The sequence below is a fragment of the Peromyscus maniculatus genome, chromosome 4, assembly GCF_049852395.1.
Source record: "Peromyscus maniculatus bairdii isolate BWxNUB_F1_BW_parent chromosome 4, HU_Pman_BW_mat_3.1, whole genome shotgun sequence".
Classification (NCBI taxonomy): Eukaryota; Metazoa; Chordata; class Mammalia; order Rodentia; family Cricetidae; genus Peromyscus; species Peromyscus maniculatus.
Window position 1 is genome coordinate 143,925,096 of NC_134855.1, and position 18,620 is coordinate 143,943,715.

At 49.4% G+C, this 18,620-nt stretch overlaps 1 protein-coding gene across 4 annotated transcripts in view; it reads right to left on the reverse strand.

The window, feature by feature from the left end:
* Ttpal (alpha tocopherol transfer protein like) overlaps nt 1-18,620 on the reverse strand; it is a 41,754-nt gene that overhangs the window by 15,258 nt on the left and 7,876 nt on the right. The window contains exon 1 of one of the 4 annotated variants that reach the window (XM_006971023.4): nt 2,112-2,227. The exons of 2 other annotated variants lie outside the window; for them this stretch is intronic. The gene's annotated coding sequence lies outside the window, so the exon portion shown is untranslated. Of the gene's footprint in view, nt 1-2,111; nt 2,228-18,620 lie in introns of those variants that run through there. One more of the 4 variants, XM_015999236.3, reaches the window with a different exon arrangement.

The window sequence follows — 18,620 nt, forward strand, 5'->3', positions numbered from 1 at the left end:
TAACCATAAGATACTGTCTACTATTATGAAGAGGAGAATGAGGAGTGGGATCAGGACTGCAGTTTTAAACAGGGCAGTCAGGGAAGGCTTGCCTGGGTAACATTTGACAAAGATGACAGGGAGAGCCAAACGCATCATACGGTTGAGGGTTTCTGAAAAACGCCTGGCTTTTCTGATAAGCGAGGTGCCCAGTGGAGCTAGAGCTAAGGAAGCAAGATGGGGGAAAGCAGATGGATTCAGAGGCTTTCCCGGGGCTATGGGCCGGGGCATTGCATGCAGTAAGAACTTCAAACTTTTGTGCAGAAGAGGGGCAGAGAGGGTTTGACACGATTTCTGTTTTAAAAGACCACTCTATTGTCTCAAGAATGCACTAGGGCCTGCGAGATGGCTCACTTGCAGCTCCAGCCTGGCTACCTGAGTTCAATCCCTGGAACTTTACCATATTTACAAAACCCATGTAAAAGTAGAAGGGGAAAACCAACTCAAGGCTGTCCTCTGACTCTCATGTGTGTGCCATGCCATGTGCATCCATCCATCACAGAAAAGTAACTTTCAAGAGTGGACCGTGATAAAGTCATGATATAGAAGATTCAACCACAATCCAGACAAAAGGGGACGGTGACACGGAGAAGCCAGTCTTCCCTCACTCCAGGCTGTCTGAGCTGCCTGGGCATGAGCTCTGTGGACTAGCGCATCTCCAATTCTTGTCACGAGTGTAGGAAACCAGTGTGTGATATCCAGGTAATCACTGTGTAACACCCTGTATTAAGACATCATATAGGCCTCATGCCATAAATACTTTATTTAATACTTCATAGAGGTGTACTAAGCAAGGTAAGGACAATCCTGGTCTCACGGGATCCGCCCTGGGCTGTTTCCATGGCAGTCACCAACAGGTAGGTGCCTGGAATCCCAATCCACCGCCTCCCTGAGATTGACCGTAGTGTCACAGGCTACAGAACCAGCCTCAAAGGCTCTCCCCTTTCCTCCTCCACCCCTCCCCTGCCAGGAAAGACAAACTAATGACCCACCATCCTTGGAATATCTCACACATCTGATACCAACCGCACAACTCATCATCTTCAAGGCCCAGCTCCCTGATTTCCTCAGGAAGAGTCCCTCCAGGTTTCCACAGCGCCGGGTTCCTATTTCTCTTTAGAAACTTTTGTTCAGTGTCACAGGTGTTTACACGAAACCCTTCAGAGTCAGTTCCCACCCATTCATTTATCGAAGAATTACTGACTGCCCCTGTATGTGTTAGGCATTGTGCTGGAGGATGCTAGGGACACACCAGGAAACGACAAAACCTCGCCTTGTGCAGCATACATCACAGTAGCCTGATGGAAAGAGGTCATACATGCTTCAGGGTTTTGCTTTGAATCAAGCTCTGCACCGTACATCCGTTTTCTAATTTCTTCTTGTGTGTTGCTGGGGATAGAACCCAGGGCCTTGAGCATGCTAGGCATTACTCTATCACCGAACTACACTGTCAGCTCCACATTTCATCTTCACAGTATTGAGCCAGCACATTATCATCACTGTGTCCACTTTACAAAGGAAAAAACTGACCCCCTACAGTGTGGATCCCAACAAAGCCGGGAACTTGCCTGCCAGGGTCACCATGGCCCCCAGTGCCGGCTCATGACAGCATTCACTCAGTAAACATCTGGGGAAGTATGGCAAGCCCTGCCCGGTGAGGCAGAGCGAAGTGTCGAGCCCCACCCTGGCCTCATCTTCTCTCTCCTCCACCTGCAGCTTCCTGTTGTATCCCCAAGGGCTCGGCAGTGGCTGTCAAGTCTGGGGAACGACATGATGGGTGGCCTTGGGGACAGGCTACAAAGCCTAGCATCCTCCCGACCTGGAGCCATCTCCCCGTGGAGCATTCCCTCTCTCCCCAAACAGCCGGAGGTCGGACACGATCTCTCTCGGAGCCCCAGAGACCTCCGAGCCGCGGACAGCGTTCCAAGGCCCCTACTTCCGGTCGTCGCCCCCTCCCCAGGTGTCCCCATTTCCTGGGGTCTCCCGCCCCTCTGGCTCACTTCCGGCAGGCTCGCCCGCTGGGGTCCCTATCCCTGGCCCCTGGGCGCACGCACGGGCTCGCGGGCACTCACCAGCCCGGCGGCAGGCGGAGCGCGGGTCACGGCGGCAGGAGCCTCGGCTGGCAGCGCGCGCACTACAGACCCGCACTCCCCAGCCGGCCCGCCCGGCCCCCGCGCCGGAAGTGACGTTCGGGGCGCGCGAAGGCGGCGCCCACCCGGGATTGCGCATGTGTGAGCGTTGCCGCGTTGCCTTGCGTCTGTCCCCACCTGCCGTCCCAGGGTTTATGTCCCGGTGTGATGGTGGGGAAACAGACCTGATGGAGGGAAGCAGCTGCTTTCCGAGGACGCACTGACGCCTGCCTAGTGTTCTACATCATTTTCTCTTTAAGTCGTCTTGGTTTTGCAAATCCCCTCATGCAGGACAGGGAAGTGGCCGTCAGGGCTGTAGGTGCTGTAACCGGATTCAGACCCAGACCTCAGGATTAGCATTCCAGAACTCCTTGGTCCTCAGCTGACATCTGGACTGGCTGCCCAATGTCAGTTTGCCATCAGCTGAGCCATTTTGACCAAGTGCCCTAGCCTCCTGGCCTCAGTTGTTCGTGAATAACATGATTCTTGCCTTGGACCCTGACTCAGTAACTACCTGTTTCCTGCTTTTGGGCTCACGACGAGGTTGTCTCCAGACAGCAATAGCTTGAAAAGGGGTTTCCTAGCGCCATGCCTGGCCCATTAACTATCCTCACTACTTACATATCCTTATTTTGTGCAACTGTAATTTGGGAGCAAATCTCCGAGGTTCCTCTTTCGGGTACAATAAAGGACAATAAACCTTTACTAGAAAGAAATTCTGATGGGCCAAGAGAAGGTCAGATCCAAAGGAATGACCTTAAGTCACCTTCTCCTTTCCCTATCTATGGATAAGAGGAGTCTTAGGACTATGGGAAATGTCCAGAAGGGATGTAAGGACATATGGGCTTTGCCAGATGCCAAACTGGATGTGTGGGAGAAGTGTGAAGTAGCCTGGGAATCTTGAGTTGTGTTTATCTGTTTGTTTGTTTGTTTGTTTGTTTTTAATATAGGGTGTCATCATGTAGACCAGGCTGGCCCCCAACTCATGAGTCTTGTGCCTTTGTCTCCTGAGTGCTGGGATGGTAAATGTGGACCAGTCACCCCAGGTTACAAGTCATGAGACTTTGTGATCCTAGGTTCTCTCCAATTCCCAACTTCTAGGATGCCAAATAAAGTATAGAACACTCGGTTAAATTTGAATTTCAGATAAACAAGTCTATTTTTAAGACAAAGTGCCTTATGTAACGTTCGGAACACACACATACTTTAGAAACTGTTGTTTCTCAGAAGAAACTCAACTTTAAATAGGTGTCCTGTTGGTCGCCTTACCCCAAATCTAAGTATTAGTTTTATGTTCCTCCTATAACAAATCACAACATAGTGACTTGAAACAACACCACTGTGTTTTCTCGCCTTGCTAAATATACCAGGGAGTTGGCAAAGCTGTCTTCTCTCTGGGTTCTTCTTGTCCTTTTCAGCTCGCAGAGGCCTGTGGTACTACTCTGTTCATGGCCATCCCAACACCACCCCGCCATCTTGCTTCTGTTCCCACAGCTACGACAGACTGATTCCTGGCTCGTGTGTGTGTGTGTGTGTGTGTGTGTGTGTGTGTGTGTGTGTGTGTGTGTGTGTGAGAGAGAGAGAGAGAGAGAGAGAGAGAGAGAGAGACAGAGACAGAGAGAGAGAGAGACAGAGAGAGGCTTGAACTCAGAGCATTGTTTATGCTAGCCAAGTGCTCTACTACTGAACTGCACCAGTCTTTTACAAGTCAGTAGTAGTTTGTTTGTTTGTTGGGGGTAGTGTCGCACAGCCCAGCCTGCCCCGGCACATGCTGTAGTCTAGGCTGACCTCAAGCTCACATCCTCCTGTGTCAGCTTTGCACAGGGATTCCAAGTGTGTGCGCTCGTGTCCCATATCAGTCATATTCAAATATTTGAGAAATCTGGGCATCGTGGTGCTTGTGCCTTTAATCCCAGCACTTGGGAGGCAGAGGCAGAAGGATCTCTGTTAGTTTGAGGCCAGCCTGGTCTACATAATGAGTTCCAGGACAGCCAGGGCCATGAAATAAAACCCTGTCTCAATTTTTTGTTTTATTTTTGAGACAGTTACTCAGGTTGGTCTTGAACTTCCAATGCTCCTGCGTCAACCTCTCGAGTAGGTGAGATTATTTCACCGGCACACCGGTCCTCCTGCCTCCCACTGAGAACTTTTGCAATTACATTGGGCCCATTTGTTAACTGAGAATAATCTTCCTATCTCAAGAACCTTAATCACCTCTACAACATCTCTTTTCTTTTTTGGTTTTTTGAGACAGGGTTTCTCTGTATAACTTTGCGCCTTTCCTGGAACTCGCTTTGGAGACCAGGCTGGCCTCGAACTCACAGAGATTCGCCTGCCTCTGCCTCCCGGGTGCTGGGATTAAAGGCGTGCGCCACCACCGCACGGCTACAACATCTCTTTTACCGCATAAAATAATCACAAATTCCAGAGACTGCAATGAGGACATTTTAGGAGGCAGGACAGGATTCAACCACCAAAATCTGGCCATCATCTGGCCATCTTTTTTTTTTTAAGATTATATATATATATATATATATATATATATATATATATATATATATATATATATATATATATATATATATATATTCCATCTGCATGTACACTTTTATGCCAGAAGAGAGCATCGATGGTTTTGAGCCTCCATGTGGTTTCTGGGAATTGAACTCAGGACCCCTGGAAGAGCAGCCATTGCTCTTAACCACTGAGCTCTCTCTCCAACCCCTATGGTAATTTTTTTTTTTTTTTCCAAGACAAGGTTTCTCTCTGTAGCTTTGGAGCCTGTCCTGGAACTCACTCTGTAGACAGGCTGGCCTCAAACTCACAGAGATCTGCCAGCCTCTACCTCTTTTTCTCTCTTTTTTTTAATTAAAAATTTTCATTCATTTTACATACCAACCACAGTTTCCCCTCCCTCCTCTCCTCTCCTTCCTCCCCCCCACTTCTACCCACCCCTCCACTCCTCCTCTGGCTCTGTTCAGAAAGGTGCAGGCCTCCCAAAGGAGTCAACAAAGCATGGCACATCTGGTTGAGGCTGGACCAAGCTCCTCCCCCTGAAAAATCTGGTAATCTCATATGACCTTGACCACGTCATTGAAACTCCCTAAGTGTCCAGAGCAGCCTTGTGATGCTGAGTGTTAATTGTCAGCTTGACAGACTCTAGAACCGCCGGCATGTCTGTACAGCGTTACCTTAATTGTGTTCATTGAAGTGGGAAGACTTTACCTAGGACCATTTCCTGGTTTAAGAAAGGAAGAGTTCATGCTGGATTTGTGGGAGTGTTTTATCGCAGCAGCAGCAAAGTAACCTAGTCATCTTGCGGGGGTGGTGGGTGGTGGTGGGGTGGGGGCGGGAAGGCAAAACAAAACAAAACAAAAACAATTAAATGGCTCATAAGACAAAAATAATAAACTTTCCCCTAGGTGTTGAGATTAAACTCCTCTCTTTAACCCAGATCCAGGCCTGCTGCTGGCCCGGGAGCACAGACTGCAGTTCTAGATGCTGACAGCAGGGGGAGATGAGCTTGGTGAGTACAGGGAGCTTTCCTTACTCCCAGTGAATGGTTAGAGGCTGGAGGAAGGGTCTCAGATGAACAAGACAGGAGAAAGAGTTTCTTTGTGTGGAGCAGCTGTATACAGTGAGGCACTGGGCTCCTATCATCTGACGTATGCCTTACAATAATCCTGTGGACAGCAACAGAGGGTAAGGTCTCCTACGGAACAGGACATTCCAGTTCAGAAAGCGATCTAGGATGGAAGAGTTGGATTTGAACTCAGGTCTGGGACAGCACAATCCCAAATTTCACTTTGTCCTAGAGACCGTTCATAGCTTGTCACCTTGGCTTCGGAGGTTGGGGAGCAGGCGTAGATCAATAGAGGACAAGACACTGTCCATGATTACAGAAAAATTAAGATGAGCAGAGACTTGAACTTCTGTATTCTTTCCTATCTTGGACACTCAGAAGAAACAGATCTAGAATATCCCATTGAAAAGATCCATTTTCTGTGTGTAAAGGAGGACTGTAAGCCTTGTATAGCCCCTCCTCCCCCGGGAACCTCCAAGGAATGAAATGTAAAGAGATCTGGCACACTGTAACTCAGAATGTCTGTTAGCTGTGACCACCCCACTCCAGAGCAGAAAGGTCACCAACGGGCAGCTTACCCTGCATCTTGACTTGAAAGGCTGCAAACAGCCTACCTGCTCTCTGAGCTTCGTCCCACCTCCAAAGAAATAATGCCCGGGCTGTTTTCAGCTGCCTATACTTACACTGGAATTTTTGTCATGATTCAAGAGACTATTTTAAAAAGAAATGTCTAAGTATATAAATGCAGCCCACAGATCCTCCTACCCCTGTTTTTGAGACAGGATTTTGCTCTGTAACCCTGGCTGGCTTGGAACTCACTCTGTAGGACAAAGTGGCTTCAGACTTGCAGGGGTCCTTCTGCCTCTGCCTCCCACGTTCTGGGATTACAGAAGAAGGCGTGGTAGCTACAAATTAAACTCTTTGAAAATCACATCTGCTTGTTTTGTGTATGTGTTGGCACACACATATCCCCATGCCTGTGTGCGGGTCAGAGGACAACTTGCAGGAGTCAGTTCTCTCCTCTGTTGTGTGGGTCCCAGGGTCAAACACAGGTCCACAGTTATGAGTGCCATGCCTGTCTTGAAGTAAGTCATGTCAGAAACGATTTATTTTTTATTTTCTGTTTGTGGGTGCTTTGCCTGTGCACCACCTTCAGAGGCCAGAAGAGGGCACTGGGTTCCCTGGAGCTGGAGTTATGGATGATTGCTAGCTGCCATGTGGGTGCTGGGAGGACCCTGGTCTTCTGGAAGAGCAGAAAATGCTCTTAATGGCTGAGCCATCTCTCCAGACCCTTGAAATAACTCTTTTGTCTGTTTTATTTTGTTGTTGTGTTCGAGATAGGGTTTTTCTGTGTAATGGAGTCTTTGTAGACCAGGCTGGCCTTAAACTCACAGAGATCTGCCTGCCTCTGCCTTCCAAGTGCTGGAATTAAAGTCATATGCCACCATACCTGGCAAAGGTATAAATTTAATTTGACTTTCTGCATCTGTTTTTTTTTTTTTAAATAAATACAAGGTTTTGTTGTTAGCCCTTAACTGCTGAGCCATCTCTCCAGCCCCCTAAAATCAAGGTTTTCAAAAGTGAAGACCAGGGCTGGGCAGTGGTGGCGCACGCCTTTAATCCCAGCACTCGGGAGGCAGAGCCAGGCGGATCTCTGTGAGTTCAAGGCCAGCCTGGGCTATCAAGTGAGTTCTAGGAAAAGGTGCAAAGCTATACAGAGAAACCCTGTCTCTAAAAACAAAAACAAAAACAAAAAAGTGAAAACAAACTGCTCACCTCCCTAAGTATGTATGTGCACATGTGCATGTGTGTGCTTGTACACACTCAGGTTGTGTGGTTTCTGGTGGCAGCAGACACACAGTAGGCTCTCCCTGAATATGAGTCCCACGTGATTCATCAGAAACACTTAGCTGTGTGACTCCGGGAGCATTCTGAACGTGGTTAGAAATGCTTAGTCCTTATCAGGGCTTACTGTCTGCCAGCCGTGGTTCCCAGAGAATCTACGATAACGACTCCTCACAACTCTGTTACATTTTCATTTCCATTTTTACAAGGCTCAAAGAAATTACCCGTGGCCACACAGGAGCTGGTAAAGCATTTTGATTTTTTTTTAATATTTGTTTTTAAATTTACATTTGTTTATTTAGTGTGTGTGTGTATATAGGATATGGGTGTTCCTGTGGCACATGGCACACGTGTAGAGGTCAGAGGTCAACATTTTGGGGAATCATTTTTTTTTTTTTCTATCGTGTGAGTCCTGAGGATCAAACTCAGGCCACCAGGCTTGGCTGTAAGCTCCTCTACCAGCCATGCCACCAACTTTGAAACTGGCTCCCCTCTCCCAGCACCTGTTAACTGCCTAAAGGTCCTCAATGAGAGGTGGGGACTTGTGGGTCATTCCTTTGCCCCTGACTTTGAATTCTGACCATCTCACCCACTGTAGCACATGCCTCTTGCTGTGCATTAGTTTGGTTATTTGAGGGAGGGGGCGGGGCTGGAGAGTGAGCCTAGGGACTCCTATGTATTGTGCCCGTTTGGCATCCAGTGCTGTTTACAATAATAACTACCCCTCACTGGGCACCTGTCCCCCATGGGTGTCAGGAAGTTCTTGTGGAGGGGCAGGGCTGGAACTCAGAGAGGTAGAGGAACTTGCCCAAAGTTACAAAACAAGTTTTGGCAGTGGGGGGTTGGGCGCTGGAGTTTCAGGATGGGGAGGGCTCGTTCTCGTTCTTGGGATTCTAAAGAACACAACATCCCATGCTCTTCAACAATCTCACTGATGGATCTGACCCAGTCCGAGGTTAAGGATTGCCCAACTAGTGGTTTGGAGCCTGGCTTGGCTGGAAAAGTGTCCAGACCTGGGCTGTGTGTGTGTGTGTGTCGGGGGGGGGGCGGGTCAGAGGCTTGGCAAGCACAAGAGAGATGTCTGACTTCAATCAGAGGGTCATGTGAAGCTTGTGACCCCCAGGCCTGGCATGCCTCAAGTGCCAGAGACTTCTGTTTCTCTGTGTGCCACCTTCTGCTCAAGAGCCCAGAATCAGGCCCTAGAAGGGAGCCATCCAGGTCTCTGAATAGGAGTAGAGTAGTGCCCAGGGCTTAGCTGTGTGGATTCCCAGAAGAGGTCAGAGCCCAGCTGCGTTTTTGTGGTCACACATTGATCTCCCTGAGTCAGCATGGCTGCTTGGAGGGACAGGATGTCCTGTCCGTTCCCAGGGGCTTTGGATCCCAGCCAGACCGAATATTTTCCAAAACATGACCTGAAATGTTGAGGGGGCAGGGATGGGGAGACCCTACCCCTTGTTCTGTCAACGCCAGCCTAAGAGTTCACCTCACCTTCCATTGTCCTAATACACAGCTTAGACCTAGTTCTGACCACACACCTGGCACTGTACTTGGCTCTGTGTGTGTGTGTGTGCGCGCGCGCGCGCGTTCACTCTAACCTCACAGAGGTACTGTGCGATAGCCTCTGCTTTTCTAAATTCCATGTGGCAGCTGAGCAAACAAACTAAGAGGCAAGTCTATAATCGCAGCATTCAGAAGGCTGAGGCAGGAGGATCCAAATTTGAGGCCAGCCTGGGCTATATAGTGAATTCAAGGTCAGCCTGGGGTTACCTTGTTAGCCTTGTTGAAATAAGGGAGGGGGGCGGAGGTGGAGGGAGAAAACAGAGAGGTCAGGTGACTTGTAAACGGTCACACAGAAGGAATTGAAGGTCTGTGTGGAGTCCTAGTGTGCCAGATCGGATGATGCTGTGTAAATTCCCTGGGTCACTCCCGACATCTGCACAAGCCCCGTGGCTAAATATCAGTACCTCCTGAGGAAATGTGGAAAGCAAGGCTCAGAAAGGTGGAAGGGATTTGTACAAAGTTGGAGAAAGCTCCCCTGGGGTAGCCAGCGGTCACTTTTCAAGGGCACAGTGCCAAACTCTCCACTGCTAAGATTTGGCCAGGAGCAACAGAAGTCCCTCCCCTTTCTCCGAGCCTGGTGTTTATCCACAGGTCTCCCGGGATGGGAAGAGGGAGAGCAGCCATCTCCTGGGGAGGAGGGAGGTGCTATTTGGAAAGCCTAAGTATGGGAGTTTGATGCAGGGACAGCTAGCGCTGAGAAGAAAGTGCTTGGCCATGTGTCTGCATCTGCCAAGGTCAGCCCACAATCGAGGAATCTCAGGAATGGAGTAACCCACCAGCCAGGCTTAGCAGAGACTGTCTACAAGAAGTACTCTGCTTGGCTCCCGTGGCCGACTGTCTCCTGGAGGGAGAAAGTAGGCGGCAAGGCACAGGGGTTGGACTCCTAAGGGGAGCCTGGAGTGTCTCCTCTCAGGTCAAAGGCAAGAAAGGCCCATGCACATGGCCATCTTGGTGGTGCCCAGTTAAAATGAAGCTTTCAAAGCTTACCGAGTCCAGAGAGCTGCGAGACAGCCAGGCTGCTTACCCTCTTCGCCCTACAGCACCCCTGGCCCAGAGGAAGGGGGTGACCCCTGGCCCAGAGGAAGGGGGTGACCCCTGGCCCAGAGGGAGGGGGTGACAGGCACCCATTCCACTCCTGGCTCAGAGGAATGGGTGACAGGCACCCATTCCACATCCTTCAGCAAGCCTGGCCAGGCTGTGGCGGAGGCTTACAGCTGAATCGGATTGGGAGCTTGTATTGGCAGTTTGCCTGGGTGTTCCGACATGAGATGATGAGGTTCTCTACTGAGCAGAAGAGCCGTGGGGGTGAGTCTCCTCTCAGAGACTGCCTGGATGTTTCTCCACAGGCCACATTTTTAAAGGGATTTTGGGAGTGAGCTGGGAAGACAATTTCATTGACAGAGTCCTCACTGTGAGGACTTGAGTTTGGATTCCCAGCACTGACAAAAAAACCCCAGACCAACCAACCAACCAACCAACCAAACAAACAAACAAACAAACAAACAAAAGACAGTTAAGGGCTGGAGAGATAGCTTAGCAGTTAAGAACTCTTGCTCTTACAGAGGATCCGGGTTTCATTCCCAGCACACACATGGAGTTCCCAGGAATCTGATGTCCTCTTCTGGGACTTCACCGGCACAGCACACATGGTGCACAGATGTATATGCAAGCAAAACACCAATACAATAAACAAGCCAGAGCCAGGTGAGACGCTATGCATCTGTAATCCTGTACAGTGATGAGCAGGTCCCTAGGGCTTGGTGACCAGCCACTCTAGTTGAGCAGCAAGCTCCAGGGCCAGTGAATGACCATGTGTCAAAAATGTCTCAAGGTGGAGAATGGTGGTGGAGGATACCTGATGCTTTCCTCAATCTCCACATGTGGTATTCACACATACACTCACACACACACACACACACACACACACACACACACACACACACACACACACACACACACATTTTCTAGAAGTAGGGGGAGACTAAGAAGAACACAGATCTACTTGGACTGTGTCACGGGTGGGGTTTGTGCAATGGCTGCTCTCACTGAGGGGAAATTTTCCTTTCCCTTCCATCTTTCATCAGGGTCTCACTGTGTAACTCCAAACTGGCTGCCACCTTCAGGGCCTGTCACATGACACTTCCTCATTTACAAGACCTTCCCTTGTGTCCTCCTCCATTTTGTCCCTTAAGTGTACTACCTAGGAGCTCTACACGTGGACTCTAAGGACCTGGGTCAGGATCCTGGCACTAACCTTGGAGCTTCACGTTTGCATCTGACTAATAATTCTTCCCGATGGCCTCGAGGATCAAATGAGAGCGCACTCACATTATACCATCAGCACAAAGCCTGGCACCAGAAAGTTCTTAGTAAAGCATAGCTGTTATCAGCCTTCCCCTGGCCAGTGCTTGCTGACTGTTCAAGTTTCTCAGCCTTTGAATCAAGCACTTTCCAACCCAGCTCCATTAAATGATGTAAGAGATGCCCAAAGTTCACCGTACAGGGGAAAGGAGAAGACCATAAAATCATACGCACTCCCCAGGTCATTCAAAACACCGAAGAAAAGCAGACATTCGCGTCTCCATGTGGGTGCCAAGAGCTGGATGCGGTTATTACCATTTGGTTTGGTTTTTGTTTGGAGACATGGTCTCACTACGTAACCCAGGCTGACCTTGAACTGTTAATCCTCCTGCCTCAGCTTCCCAAATGCTGGGCTAATGGGTGTAAGCCACTGTGCTGATTTTTAAGGCGAAAGCACTTTGAAGCCCAGGTAATGTACCGATGACACTGTGGTGGCAGTGCCTGAAAAGCCAGCATTGGCACCTGAATCCAGGGGAGGTAGAGTTGTTCCCAGCTGCGTTCCCTCTGGCACCCTTCGGGGAGGGTGGCATGGCAAGGCTGGAGCTGGACTTGGGACCCACTGGGTTAGCGTAGGTTTGGGTACTTTTTTTTTTAATGTGGCCTTGAAACAAAAGAAAAGCAAAGAATTGCCCTTTGGAATCAAGACTTCAAGCTTGTAAACTGTTGTAGTCATTATGGAAATCAGTATGCAGGTTCCTCAAAATACTAAAAATAGCTCCACCATATGACCCAGCTCCACCACTCCTGGATATCCACCCCAAGCAGGTTATGTCAGCATTCCCCAAAGCCATGCAGGTTTATTGATGCCCAGTGTATAAAAGCCAAGATACGGATAACCGCTTGGGCACTCAGCTGCACATGAATGGATAAAGAAAAGACAGCAGGCTGGAGAGATGGCTCAGCAGTTAAGAGCGCTGGTTGCTCTTCCAGAGGACCTGGGTTCAATTCCCAGCACCCACACGGCAGCTCACACCTGTCTGTAACTTCAGTTGAGGAGCTTGACACCTCACACAGACACACACGCAGGCAAAACACCAGTGAACACAGAATTAAAATGAATTTATATAAAAAAGGAAAAAGAAACGGTGGCATAAATTTACCATGGAATTGTACTCGGCTGTAGAGAATAGTGAAAAGATGCCCTTGAACTGCAGGTCCTCTCACCTCTTGAGTGCTGGAATTACAGGCATGTGCCATCCTATTTGATGAGATACTGGATATCAAAACCAGTGCTCCCTGCATGCTAGAGGTGAGCACTCTATGGGCTGAGCTCCATTCCCAGCCATGGCTTCCCCCAGCAATGCCTAAACTCGGTATAGCGGTGCATGCTTGTGACCCCAGCACCCGGGAAGTTGGATAGGAGGACAAGAAGGCCAAGGCTGTCCTCACCTACATATCCAGTTCAAGGACAGCCTGGGCTATCTCAAACAAACAAACAAACAAACAAACAAACAAACAAACAAATAAAAAACTCAAATGACAAAACATCCCCACCCAAAAAATGAAATTATGTTGTTTGTAGAAAAATGGATGCAATTGGAGATTGTTATATTAAATGAAATAAGGAAGACTTGGAAAGGCAAAAGCCACATGCTTTTTTTTTTTAAATGTGGAATACATACTTAAATATAATGTACAATACATAATTGGCATACTAGCTATGTATGGGATGTGAAGGAAGAAGGAGGAGGGGGAGGGGCTGGAGAGATGGCTGAGTGATTAAGAGCACTGGCTTCCGGCACCTACATGGCAACTCACTACCATCTGTAACTCCAGTTCTAGGGGTTCTGAGGACCTCTTTTGGACTCTGTAGGCACCAGGCACACATGTGGTACACAGACACACATACAGGCTAAATACCCACAGACATAAAAAAAACCCCAATTAATTATTAATTAGAAAAGAAAAGAGAAAGAAAACATCACTTTTTAAATGTGTGGAGTCTAGACTTAACTACACGAATGTGTACGTGCATACACACATATGACATGAAAGTTAAGAGAATTACTGGGGTGAGGAGGAAGGAGACAGGCAGAAGTAGGCTCAAGAAGGGTAGTGGGGGCTTGAACAAAGCACAGTGATATATATATGTATGAAAATATCATAATGAGATTCACTGATTTGTGCACAAATGACACTTTTTCAGAGAAAGCCTAAGTTGATTGAAAGGGGTAGCTTTTGCATTCCCTGGGGTGCTATGATGCAATGTGAACACTTGGGGGCACTCCAGCCAACTTCGATAGAGAGACCCCGACAGGTTTGATAATAAAAGAAACGACCGACCCGCTAGCCCTCAAAGGCACTTGCCACTTGAGCCTGAGGAGTTAGGTTCAGTCCCTGGAGCCCACATGCTGCAAGGGTGGAGTCAACTACTGACCCCCATCCCCAAGTTGTGGCAAGTGCGCCACCCCAAATAAATAAATGAAAAAAAAGTCCCTAAACTAAAAGTAATGTCACCATTAATAAGATTTTCACGTACTGAGTTCTTCCTGTGATATCCTAGACTCTTTTCAGAGAGTCATAGGTCATGGGTTTTTGTTTTGCTGTTGTTTTTTGTTGTTTGTTTGCTTGTTTTGAAACAGGGTCTCACTGTGTAACTCGGTTGTCCTGGAACTCCCTATGTAGACCAAACTGGCCTCAAACTCACAGAAAGACACCTGCCTGCCTTTGCCTTCCGAGTGCTGGGATTAAAGGCATGCACTACCATATTTGGCCTTTTTCTCATTTTAACTTTGTAAACATCCCATCCATTAGGCACTATTTAAAAAAGTATGTGTGCATGTGCCAGTGCTTGTGGGGGTCAGAAGAGAGCGCTGGATCCCTTGGGGCTGGAGTTACAGCTGACTGTGAATACAAAAACCAAATTCTGACCATCTGGAAGAACAGCAAGAACTCTTAACCAGTGAGCCATCTCTCTAGCCACCCTCTCCCCCATGGCTAGACATGGTTACTGAGGATTTTATAGAGTATATTACTTTTCTAGATTTTGTTTTGAGACAGGGTTTCTCTGTGTAGTTTTGGTGCCTGTCCTGGATCTCACTCTGTAGACCAGGCTGGCCTTGAACTCACCGCCTGGCTCTGCCTCCCGAGTGCTGGGATTAAAGGCGTGCGCCATCACTGCCCGGTCACTTTTCTGGATTTTCAAACTGTTCCTATAGCATAATTCTCACATATGATGCTGCTTAACACTATTAGCTGTACAGCTCCGTGAAACCAGGGCATGAGTGGGCTGGGAAGGGGTTGAGGATTTGATCCTGGGACCCATGGGACCGGCTGGAAACTGCTTGGCTTGGCCGGCTCTCTCAGGATGACTTGTCTATGGAGAGCAAAATGTCATCATTCTGGACTTTGTCCTCTGTGTTTCTCCATATTGCTTGAACTCTTACAATAAACACGGTCCGTTTTAATAAAAACAATGTGGGGTCTCGGGAGGGTGGGGTGGTCTCTGGCATCAAAGAATGAACTGTGAGTTCTGAAGAGCAGGCTGGAATTCTCAGAGGGCCTAAGGGACAAGCTCCTGACAGGCTTGTTTAGCAGGAGACCCCATTTCTGGGGAGCTAGGGTCCAGTCCTGGTTCCCTCTCTAGATCTCTCTGACGTGACATGAATCACGGTGTCCCAATCACAGAGTGGCCCTCAGTAAGCTTCTGCCTGATGCTAGGTTTGCTCTGCCTCCCTCACTGCCGCTTCCTGTCACTGCCCTCCCCCAGGCTGGGAAGAAACGACCTGGTCAGGTCTCTAATGTTTTAGTGGTTGCAGGCGTTTCTTCAGCAAGGGAAACACTGAGCACGCCAGACCCAACCAGATGACTAACACATGGTGGCCTGTGGGGAGTGGTCCCAGAAATTACCCATCCCTCTGCCCAATATGTAATGAAGATATCAGGCCTCTCCCCAGGCAGGGGATGCTGGGAGTTTTCTGCTCATGACTCCACTCGTGGCTTCGGTTCCTATCGGGGTTGGGCCCACAGGCCATAAATTCTGGTGCTCATTAGTCAATATCTCACAGCTCAGCCGTTCGCCCGGAGCCCTGTCATCATTGTTATCTCTTATCTCAAGCCTCGTCATTGTTTTGTCACTTAAAAAAATAGCAGTCTTTTCAGCAGGGTGTCTTGGGCATCTTTTGCTTTGGAGTTGGGGAACCCCAACCGTGGCGGGGGGAGGGGCGGTAAGGGAGGCAAGAGGGTTCAGGGAATTTTCTGACTTTGTCCAAAGCTTCTGGGAAAGGCCAAGGTTTGTACTCCTAGTCCACTCTGGGGTCCAGGCTGGGACCTGGTGTGGGGCTCAAAGCTGTGGGAGAGGCAGGAAGGGAGTGGTCATCCGGAGCCAGGGCAAAAGCAAAGGAGTCCTTCTTTTTGGACGGGCTTGGGCCAGAGGGCTTCCTCTTCCTCACCAGTCGAGGAGGAGGAGTGGCAGGCAGTCCTTGGCGCGTGAGGACGTGCAGGTCCCCTAACCTGTGAGTCTGTTTGCGTTAGGACTGGGGACTTGGATTTGACCCCAAGAACAAACTGGGTGACTTCCTTGACATCTGCACACTCAGGCCCCTCATCTTAAAGAGCCCACTCTTGTCTGCCTCATGCCCTGGCTCTCTCAGCTCTACTCCCATCTGCCTTCTTGAGTTCCTCACACCACTGCCCTCCCTATACTGGGCCCCACCTCTGAAAGGTTCCTTCCACCCGCTCCAACTGGCCCAGGCTGGCAACCATGTCTTCAGCATACAGACCATCGGAGTACTGCCTCCCCTCCCCCGAGAAAGAGTTTCTCTGTGTAGCTTTGGAGCCTGTCCTGGAACTCACTCTGTAGTCCAGGCTGGCCTTGAACTCACTGAGATCCTCCTGCCTCCTGAGTATGGAGTACTCTTAAGATGCAAACCGTGAAGGAAGGCCTCACCAAGGAGATCCTTTTGATACAATTAATAATTTATTAAGATTTGACTGTACACACAGTATACAGTTCAAGCAGTGCCTCTCCCAGCCGCCCCCCCCCTCCAGCTGTGTGGTCTCCCTCTTCATCTGCCCATATGCCTCCAATTTCATGGGGTTTAGTGGCCTCAGAACCTCATGGGGCAGCCACGTTTGCTGGGTTGTTTTTTAATTTGATGTATCTGGGTGTTTTTACCTGCCTGCATGTATGTGTGGCACGTGCTTGATGAGGTTGGAAGAGGTTGGGGGTCCCCCGGTGCTGGAGTTACAGAAGGCTGTGAGTCGTGTGTGTGCTGGGAATGGAATCCAGGTCCTCTAGAAGAGCAGCCAGTGCTCTCCACCTCTGAGCTGTCTCTCCGGTCCGAGCAGTGAGTTTGCAGCTGTGGCAGAAGAACCATCTAAGCAGAGGGATCAAGAGCTCAAGGGTCCTGAGGCTGTGGGCCAGTGTTGCTGGGGAGGGAGGGGGGTCAGGCTGGGAGGTGGCAGAGGGGGGCCTTTTGTTTCTGTTCTTGTTTGATACAGGGTCTCACTATGTAATGCTGCCTGGCCTGGGACTCACTGTGTAGACCAGGCTGGATGCAAATTTGCAAAGATTCTGCTGTGTCTGCCTCCTGAGTGCAGATTCCAAGCGTGCACCACCACACAGGGCTCGAGACCTGGGTGCTGCTCTGTGTGGCCTGATGAGGGGAAGGGGGGCTAAGAGCAATTTGTGCTTTATACAAACACTGCAGAATGTGGATGCTGGGTTCATCTGGGGGAGGGCGGCCAGGAGGGAGGCCAGTGTGGGTTTCCGGTAGGGAGGACCAGGGCCAGGAGAGGGAAGGCGGTGAGAAGAGGTGGGTTGTGGGCGTTTGGGTTGGTGGAGTTGTGTTCAGAGAGGCCCTCCCAAGCCACATGCCCTGCTGACAACTTGCCTCTGTCCGCAGTATTGTGATTGATTACGGGACTAAAGTGCATCACTGTAAATTGACAGAGCAGGCCCCGAGGATATGTCTGCTGATGATCTGAATAAGGGTCCCCACTTATCCTTAAAGCAGTGACCACGGTGGCCTGCTACCTGCTGGGAGACTCCTACTTCCTACAGACATCTCCTGTACCCATCAGCACCTAGGAATCACCCTAAGGCAGCCTGCCTCACGCTGTCTCTTTCTGATGAGCAAAATCTAGAGCCTTCAGAATCTCATAGTTTCTTTGCCATAAAACCCTTTACCCATGAAAGCCTGACATATAAAAATGAATAGAAAATTCTAAGTTCAGGGGAGGGATGGGGCTCTGTTGATAGAGTGCTTGTCTATCACACACATGGCCCTGGGTTTGATCCTCGGCACCACACAAATGTTGTCCTTAGCCTCCACCCGTTAGATACCCGGCACACCCCTCTGTCAGCTTGGCGACAGAAAAATGGCTCCAGGGCTGGGGAATGCAGCTCAGAGGTACCCAGGATGCAGGAGCCCTGGGTTCTACCCCCAACACTGCATGGGATGGGAAGGCAAAGGGCAGCTCTCAGGAAATGGTGAGGGACCCAAAGGCCAGCAATAGATGCCAGTATCTCAAGGCCACAAACAAACAAAAACAAAAAACAGCACACAAGGCAGCGGTACTGGCTCAGGCCAGCTGGAGGTGCAGAAGTTACAGCAAGACAGAGGCAGAAGCCATGGAGGAAGGATGTAGCCTCAGCCAAAAGTAAATGTAGACATCCGATATCTCCCTCTCACCGCTTTTGATCTCTGTGGAATTTTTGTTTGGCCAAATTCTCCCAGCAGTCAGAAGGCATGACAGACAGACAGCTCCTGGGGAGGGGGGAGGGGCTGGAGGAGAGCGATGGTACACATGTGTGAGTCGTCAATGGGAGCTGTCCCAGGAAGGACGGCAGCAGGGCCCAAGAGACGGGCATTTGAACACGTCCTGAAGGCTGTGAAGCACTGTGATTTGAATACCGTCTCCCAAATCTGTGTGTTTGAAGTGTGGTCTCTAGTCCAGCAGAGGTGACAGGTGGAAATTTTTGGGGAAATCAATTGGAGATGATCTGCTTGTGGATTTATGGGTAATAAGTCATTGCAGAAGTGGTCTAGCACCATGAATCTGTCTCACCACGCAGTGCCCTCCACCATATTATAATACAGATCGATGGCCCTCAACACATACCAGTACCATGTTCATATGCTTCCCAGCCCCCAGAACCA